General features: G+C 41.5%; 1 non-coding gene across 1 annotated transcript; it reads right to left on the bottom strand.

Moving 5' to 3' along the window:
• Positions 1-1,100: 1,100 nt before the first annotated feature.
• Positions 1,101-1,238, bottom strand: LOC114813024. The gene has a single exon (XR_003760635.1). It is a non-coding gene; the product is annotated as a small nucleolar RNA SNORA7 (small nucleolar RNA).
• Between the last annotated feature and the right edge of the window lie 8,124 nt (positions 1,239-9,362).

The raw sequence follows: 9,362 nt of genomic DNA, 5'->3' as shown, positions 1-9,362 counted from the left end.
GCAGCAAGGAAGAGACTGGCGAAGGCAGCTATGAGCTCCACCTGAGCCAGGTGGGCTTGCTGGCCCGGGTGGCGGGGCACGGAGGGAGGAGGGGTCTTCTCTCCCTGTGCTACCCAGTAACGGGCCTGCCCGGTCAATGACTGCCACGTCGGGCCCGAGCAGATAAAAGGCACTCTTTTTGAATGGCAAGGAGGCATACGGGAGCACACAGAAAGCAGCACAGAGGCCCACAGGTACAAACAGAGGGAGGCAGACACTGAGGGAAAAGCACCGAAGCGGCACGAGAGCAACCCTCGAAAGGAGCAGAAGACAGCAGCACCTGGAACAGAAAGAAGAAGCGTCGGCAGAATGGTCTCCCTTGACCAACAGACTGGTACTGGACCCTGGGTGGGATGGAGTGAGTGAGTGAGAGTGTGATTGTGTCATTCCCTTGCACGGTGGTAAAACTAACCCTACTATATGTCACTTAAGCTCCCCCGGTCCATTCATTCATTCAATAGCATTTATTGAGCGCTTACTGTGCGCAGAGTACTGTACTAAGAGCTTGGAATGTACAATTTGGCAGCAGATAGAGACAATACCTGCCTAATAACGGGCTCACAGTCTAAACGGGGAAGATAGCAAAGCAAAACAGAACAAAATGAGTAGTCTGGCGCAGACATCATTAAGATAAAGAGAATCATAGATATATACACAGAAGGAATGTCCTGGTTGGTACAAAGCAGGGGTTTGCAACACACACACACACACACACACACACACAATTCTTGTTCTTAGGCTAACATAAAAGTTAATTTTTAATTTACCTTGGGCCTCTAGTTTCATACCTGGAGCGGAAGGGGATGTTAAATCTGTGCATACTCCAGGCTTAAGGGTCTTGTCTTATGCTTTCAAATTGTCTTCGACCCATAGAGAAGTTATGGCCACCTCTGTCCCAGAGCACCCCAGCGCCATCTGCAATCATTCTCTTAGTGTATCCATAGAGTTTTCTTGGTAAAAATACGGAAGTGGTTTACCTTTGTCTTCTTCCGCACAGTATACTTGAATCTTCACCCTTGACTCTCTTCCATGCCATTGCTGCTCAGCCCAGATGAATTTTGACTAGTAGCAGATCACCTTCCACTCGCTAGCCACTGCCGAAGCTAGGAATGGAATGGATAGGCCTCTGCTTGACTCTCCCTCCCATAGTCCAGACTGGTAGAGGACTGGAAACTCTCCAGGTGCCACCCTGAGAGGAGAGGTTTAAGGGTGCTTTCGGTGATTTTCATACTCTGTTGAGATTCTCTTCATCCTGAAGTGTTTTCAGACTTGAGGTGATCTTTGTCTATTGAATGTTTGCTTAGACAGGTGGATCATTTCTCGATTCGAATGGCAACTGTGATGATCGGCTTCTTAGTGGTGCATTAAGGAGTCAGCTTGAATGCCTTCAGAGTTCAAGTTGTGCTCCCTTTCTGGAATGTATTGACTAAGTGTGATGCTGGTAAAAAGGTTCCATTATTCTCTTCAAAAATTTCCAGTGTGACACTGGAAAGATAACTTTGATCTGGTTTGGGGGCCTAACGTCCATGCACTCATATTTCTCTGGGCTTTCAGACAGGTGGAGTCTTTACTAGATCTCTGCATGTTTTTCCTCTTCCTAAATGGTTGAGAATTTTCTTCTCTCCATGTGTTTTTCAGGATGTTAACAGGCCTATCTCCAGTCCACCTGCATGCAGGAGGAATGTTGTTATGTCGGGCTCAGCTCCTCCGTGGTCCCCTGTTTATGGCTTTGTTAAGGGCACAGTTGAAGACGTCTGATCATAGACTCCTCTTCAGACTGTCCACCTTCTGTGATTACTTTTAGAGTCATCTGTAATGAGGGTGTTCCCCTATTCATTAATTCATTCAATAGTATTTATTGAGCGCTTACTATGTGCAGAGCACTGTACTAAGTGCTTAGAATGTACAGTTCGGCACCCTATTGAGTGGTTTTGGTCTGGAAGAACAGTTGATGATGTGGCAGATGTCTGTGAGTGTAAATTTTTCTGTAAATTCAGTATCCTGAAAAGTCACCAGGGATTTTGTCCACAGTGGAAATGATTTTCGTGTTTATATGCTCAAGGTGAGACAAGAATTCGTTCGGGTCTCCAGCTGAATGAAGTTATTTGAGGAATAGGTCACCCACATATCGGACACAGAAAGTAGACTTTGGTTTGCCACTTTAAAGGCTTAGGTCTTGAAATCAGATATAAGACAATTAGTTCACCTTCGTTATTACCCCTTTCAGGATTTTCATTCATTCATTTAATAGTATTTATTGAGCACTTACTATGTGCAGAGCACTGTACTGAGCACTTGGAATGTACCATTCAGCAACAGATAGACACAATCCCTGCCCAACGACGAGCTCACAGTCTAAACGGGGGAGACAGATGGCAAAGCAAAACAGAACAAAACAAAAACAAGACAACCTAATTAAGATAAATAGAATCAAGGATATATATAAATATATTATATTTACAATTATATATTAGAACATTATAATTACATATATCATAATTATATATTATATATAGGTTTATATAAATCTATTATCTAAATATGAAGTTAATCGACTTGCTGGAGCTCACAGGAAGGCGACTGTGATAGTGTGGTGCTGGGATACTTTGACAGTGTGGTACTAATCACACCGTCATGTGGCACATTTTTTAAATTATTGGAGATTAGTATGTAAGATTTGTGCACCGGGACAAGTCTCTTCAGGATGTATGAAAAGAGTGAAGACAATGATGTCTTAGAGGGAGTTGGGAAGCACAGAAGTCGAGGGATTCACATATCTGTCTGCTCAATGTAGTTATTAAGTCAACACTGCTAATATTTTTATGTTTAAATCAATTAGTCAATCATATTTATTGAGCACTCACATTTACAGTGTGTAAATCTCCAGGTTAAACATTTGAGAGAGTGAATTGTTACTCTATCATTCTGCATGTCCCAGAAGCCTAGTGGCCAACTAGGTGCCCAATAAATCTTTGTATCTACTCCAGCACTTAATACAGTGTTTGTCACATAGCATTATTACTATGACTAATACTAATAGTAATAATAATAATATTTGTTAAGTGCTCATTATGTGCCAAGCACTGAACTAAATGATGAGGTAGATACATCATAACCAGACTGGATGCAGTCCCTCTCACACATGATACTGATGGTATAAATTATTTCTATTACTACTGTTCCATCTCCAATTCCAGTTCTGCCACTGGTCTGGTGTATGACCTTGGGCAAGGTATTTTAACCTCTCTTGGCCTCAGTCTCCTCACCTGAAAAATGATGGATAAAATAAATTGTAAGTCCTCTGTGAGCGAGGGACTTCAGTCTATCAACAGCATTCAGTGAACACCGACTATGTGTAAGAGCATTTTACTCAGGGCTCTGGAGAGGGCAAAAGAGTTAGAATAATTGATCCCGGCATTCAAGGACCTTGGATATTTCATTGAATAACAGGGATCCAACTGCTCAGAAATGGTATACATGCCTCTATGTGCATTCTAAAGTTAGCTGGTGGGTTTCTATGTCTTGCTAATGCCCAAGAAGTAATCAAGTGGCTATTTGTATTCTAATTCCTTCCCCTGCTTAGAGTCAAGCACATTTTCTGTAATAATTACAATAATAATAATGTTGGTGCAGAGCTCTGTTCTCAGCGCTGGAGTAGATACAGGGTCATCAGGTTGTCCCTCGTGGGGCTTACGGTGTTCATGCCCATTTTCCAGATGAGGTAACTGAGGCCCAGAGAAGTGAAGTGACTTGCCCACAGTCATACAGCTGACAAGTGGCCGAGCCGGGATTTGAACTCATGACTTCTGACGCCCAAGCCCATGCTCTTTCCACTGTGCCACCCTGCTTCTCTTATGAGAATCCATGAGAAGCAACATGGCTTAGTGGATAGAGCACGGGCCTGCAAGTCAGAAGGATGTGAGTTCTATTACCGGCTCTGCCGTGTGTCTGCTGTGTGACTTGGATTCATCACTTAACTTCTCTGCGCCTCAGTTACCTCATCTGTAAAATGAGGAAAAGAGTGTGGCCCCAATGTGGAGCAGGGACTAAATTGTTACTACCCCAGTACTTAGAACATAGTAAGCATTTAACAAGTAGCATAATTATTATTATCATTATTAAAATGGGGATGCCCCATGTGGGACAGGGACCATCCAACCCAGTTACCCAGTGCTCAGTACAGTGCCTAGCACATACTAAGTACTGAACAAATACTATAAAATGTATTCCTTTCTTGAATTCAGTCAAAATCTGAGAAACTTTAGCTTCTCAAATCTTTAACAAAATTAGCATGATCTATACATAGGCATTGTTTTTCCTGAAATTCTCTCATTTGAGATGGTCAAATGCTCTCTGCATTTAGTTTAAAACTCAATTATTAGTCCTGTGGTTCAGATTTTATACATCAAAAATTAGTTATGTCTTGATGAGGCTTAATCATTTCTGAACTTATTTAGCCAGATTTTGTTTTAAGTGTGTTGAAGGAAAGGTTACCGTCCTTCATGGTTTAACATAATCAAATTACACATGAAGCATTATGGAGAAAAAAGCAATTACCAGCCATGCAAACACAATTAAAATAAGTTTTGCAGCTCGCAAAGAGCTAGAATGCTTTATTACAGTTCTTTGCAAAAAAATATTGTCATTTCTGTTTACAAAGCTGCTAGATATCCAAAAACAATTCAGGGTCTAAAAATGATATACCATGTATTTCTTTATCTGTTCGAACGGCAAATGTATTCAGTTCCAGCAGCCATGCTGAGGCGGTTGCTTCAGAGGGACTCCAAATTGTACAAGACTAATAGAAGCAGAAATGATGAACTGCACACAAAAGAACAAAAACCAAATTTGATCACAATATTGCCCGATAAGATATGTCATGTTTCGAAGGATGTAATGTTTGCTAATCTACTGAGGGAAAATAGATTTAAAAATAAATAAATCAGAGGATTTTCAGGTAATTGTGCTGATGTGAGGTCAAAAGCAGGTTGTGCTCCTGGGGATAGAGATAAAGTGAATGATTTTCCAAAGTGCCATTTTACGCAACTGTCCTTTTTTTAATTCGGTTCAGAAGTTTCCATATACCAAAAAGATATATCGGTCATCAAAATGCAAGAATATTACATCAGCACTAATAGCAGAATCTGAAATGTAATTACAAGAAAGTTGCCCATTTTTTGTTGTTGTTTGCTGGGAAAAAGTAGGCCCTCTTGGATTATGGTAGCTTAATTTGAGCAAGGACATTATCAAATCTGAAATGATAGTAGTCGGAGATAATGGTTCATCTAACAATAGAAATGAGCTACTCAGACATCTCAGATGGAAAGTTGCCCAATCCTCTCTTCACCAACCTGGGTATGCACAAGTCATGCTGCATCATTAATCATGTCTTCTTTAACAGTTTAAAGCGGTGATTGAATTGTTTACCTGTTATAGTGCCAAAGAAGATAATAGGAGGAGGAGGAGAAATAGTAAAACTATTTATTGAGCATCCACTGGGTGCAATGCATTGGGCTAAGCCTTTGGAAAAAAGTATGACCAAAGCATGAGACACATCCCCAGCCAACAAGGAGTTTACCCTTTAACAGGGGAGATAGAAATTTTATCCGCAGGGGAGGGGAGATGGCAGGCATGACCCTCAATACACACACAGGACTCTCTGTGGGAAGTAGGTCTGCATACTTTTAGGTCATAATTGAAATGCCATCATTACGACCGAAATTGTTTTGTTATAACCCACAAGAAGGAATGTGGACTGGTGGAAAGAACACGGACGTGGGAGTGGGAGGACCTGGCTTCGGATTCCAGCTTCACCACTTGTCTGCTGTGTGCCCCTGGGTAAGTCACTTCACTTCTCGATATCTCAGTGCCCTCATCTCCAAAATGGCGACGCAACACCTTTTCTGTCTCCTATTTAGATGGTGAGCCCCAAGGGGGACCTGTTTGTCTTGCCATTGTCCCACTGCTTACTAACTTGGCACGTAGTAAGTGCTTAACAAATCACTATGTCATTTTAAAGGACCTCACATTGTAGCCAAAGCATATTCCAATTTGCTCTCATTGGCCTCTGGAGCTTTCCTAATAAACATTTTCACCCGGAAATTTTTCCAGCAGTGGATATGCAAAGAACAATGAAGAAGAAGATTTTCTTATATAAAATAACAACCCTCAGTACAGTGCCTAACACATAGTAAGTACTTAACAAATACCATAAACTGTATTGCTTTCTTGAATTCAGTCAAAATCTGAGAAACTTTAGCTTCTCAAATCCTTAAAAAAAATTAGCATGGTCTATAGATATGCATTATTTTCCCTGAAATTCTCTCATTTGAGATCGACAAATGTTCCCTGCATTTAGTTTAAAACTCGATTATTTGTCCTGTGGTTCAGATTTAATACATCAAAAATAAGTTACGTCTTGATGAGGCTTAGTCATTTCTGAATTTATTGTGCCAGATTTTGTTTTAAGTGTTGAAGGAAAGGTTACCGTCCTTCATGGTTTAACATAATCAAAATACTGTTTTACTATTTCTAACCGGTTGAAATAGGCCCTCTCCTCTATTGGATGGGCATTTTCATTAGAGCGAGGACATCTTTTGCAGATAGCTGTTTTCACTATGGTGCTTGAGGTACTCCATTGAACTGGTGTTCTGAAGATCGTAAAAGTAAATACAGTATTTCTGGAGCATTTGACTCAATCTATTTTCTGTCATTTAGAAACTCCAAAGTTACCACTGCCATCAGATGTTATCATGTAGCAATTTCCCTTGCATGGAGTGGAACTTGAAGATTCCTTTAGCTCTTGGCTTTCCGTAAATTACAAGCCTACCTTGGACTGAAATGCTTTGGATACATGTCATTTCCTCTGTGGCTTGTCATCTTTCACCCGATTAAAGGCCTTTTTTCTTCCTCATATTTATGCTTACTAAGCCATCTGGATAATTGCCCTGATTTCTATCAGGTGTCAAACTTTATTATATAAACTGTAAAAATATATGTTCAAAACTGTAGTCACAGTATTCACAAGAGAAATTTTTTCAAGCAATCCAACTTCCCGTTGCAATCTTATTTAGTAAGTATTTGGAATTCATCCTTGATCTGTATTGCTTCGGAGAGAATTCGGGCCAGCGCTGGATTTTTCTAGAGCCTTCTCCAATTAAATACGCTCTGAAATTGGAAGGGAAAAGTGGTAGATTTTGTTCTCCTAGATCCCCAGGTTTTTGGGTGCATAGGTTGAATCACATAATGGCCTAATGACTGGACTGATTTTGTAGACAAGACCTCTGCCTCTGATGTGAGGGTCACCCTACAGTCATGATAATTGTTGTATTTGTTAAGTGCTTACTACATGGCAAACACCGTGCTAAGCGACAGGGCAGAAATAGTGTGATCAGTGTAATGTAATTTCCTACATGGGTCTCAATCTAAGAGGGAGGGACATGAGGTAGTTGATCGTCATTTCACAGACGAGAAAACTGAGGTCCAGAGAAGTTAAGTGATTTGCTCAAGTCACGCAGTAGAGAAGTAGGGGAGCTGTGGTTATAGCCCGGTGTTTCAACTCTTGATTGTGTGGTTTTTCCACTAGGCCATTTCCTCCCCTCCTCTGGAGAAGCAGCTTGGTCTGGTGGCTAGAACAAAGGACTGGGAGTCAAAAGGACCTGGGTTGTAATCCTGGCTCTGGGGCACACCTGCTGTGTGACCTTGAGCAGATCACTTAAATGATCCTTGCCTTAGTTCCCTCATCTGCAAAATAAAGATTAGGGCTTCCACTCCTGATTAACCTGTCGAACCTGATTAACTTCTATCTACCCCAGTGTTTAGAACAGTGCTTGCCACACTGTTTTAACAGTGCTTAACAAGTACCGTAATTATATTATTAGTGCTAGCCTGTTCCCACCCTAACCAGACCTGTTCACCTCCTCCAAGGGCAGGAGTCAACCTGGCCCATTTTGCCACCCAGATTGCATAACCCTGCAGGACAGAAGATCAACCAATCAATCAATCATTTATTGAGCACAGACTGTGTGCAGAGCACTGTACTAAGCACTTGGGGAGTACAATGTTGAAATAGAACAGACATATCCCCTGCTGTTCCTCCCAGGACAGACTGCAGTTGGTTTCTTTTCTGCAGGATACCTGGGTTCTTTTCTCATTTTATTTTGCCCCTCCTAATAACAGCGTAGTGCTTAGTACAGTGTTCTAATGATAATGATAATAACAACAGTGTATTTGATATTCAAGCACTTACTACATGCCAAGCACTGTTCTAAGCACTGGGTAGATACGATAATAATAATTATAATAGTGTTGGTATTTGTTAAGCGCTTACTATGTGCAGAGCACTGTTCTAAGTGCTGGGGTAGATACAGGATAATCAGATTGTCCCACGTGAGGCTCACAGTCTTCATCCCCATTTTACAGATGAGGTCACTGAGGCACAGAGAAGTTAAGTGACTTGCCCACAGTCACACAGCTGATGAGTGGTGGAGCTGGGATTAGAACCCACGACCTCTGACTCCCAAGCCCGTGCACTTTCCACTGAGCCACGCTGCTTCTCTACACATAGGAAGTGCTCATTAAATACTATTAAATGACTCCCCTTCCTTCCTGGTAACCAAACCAGCCCTTGTCCCTCTGTGTGATCTTGGAAATTGTTTCTGCATTTTGTTTACCCTGAAATCCTTTAAGTAGAGAGTTTTTCTTTACAGTATAAGAGGCTGCATCTAGAGGAGCCAAATAATGATCTCTATTATTAATACCACGTTTGCTTGCAGTAGTAGTTATACTACTTTCACTGTTCTCCAACCAGAATTTTTTAATGGGATTTGTTAATCTGTCATTTCTGTAATCTGTCATTTTATTTATTTGTGTTGATGTCTGTCCCCTGCCCCCAGTCTGTGAGCTTGTCGTGGGAAGGGATAGTTACTATTTACTGTTGTAATGTACTTTCCAAAGTGCTTAGTACACACTGTAAGCGCTTAATAAGTACAATTAAATGAATGAATGAAGCACTTACTATGTGACAGGCACTATACTAAGCACTGGGGTAGATATGAGATAATCAGGCTGGACCCGTTCCAGGTCCTGCATGGGGCTCATAGTATGAATCCCCATTTACAGATGAGGTAACTGAGGCCCAGAGACATGAAATGACTTATTCGAGTTCAGACAGTAGTGGAGTAGCTGACCTGCGATTAGAAGCCAGGGCCTCTGATTTCCAGGCCCGTGCTGGGAGTCAGAGGTCGTGGGTTCGAATCCCAGCTCTGCCACTTGGCATCTGACTGTGGGCAAGTCACTTCACTTCTCTGGGCCTCAGTTACCTC

Source organism: Ornithorhynchus anatinus, chromosome 6 (genome assembly GCF_004115215.2).
Source record: "Ornithorhynchus anatinus isolate Pmale09 chromosome 6, mOrnAna1.pri.v4, whole genome shotgun sequence".
NCBI classification, from domain to species: Eukaryota; Metazoa; Chordata; class Mammalia; order Monotremata; family Ornithorhynchidae; genus Ornithorhynchus; species Ornithorhynchus anatinus.
The sequence above is the reverse complement of the archived record's forward strand: the minus strand, read 5'-3'. Positions and strand labels throughout refer to the sequence as shown.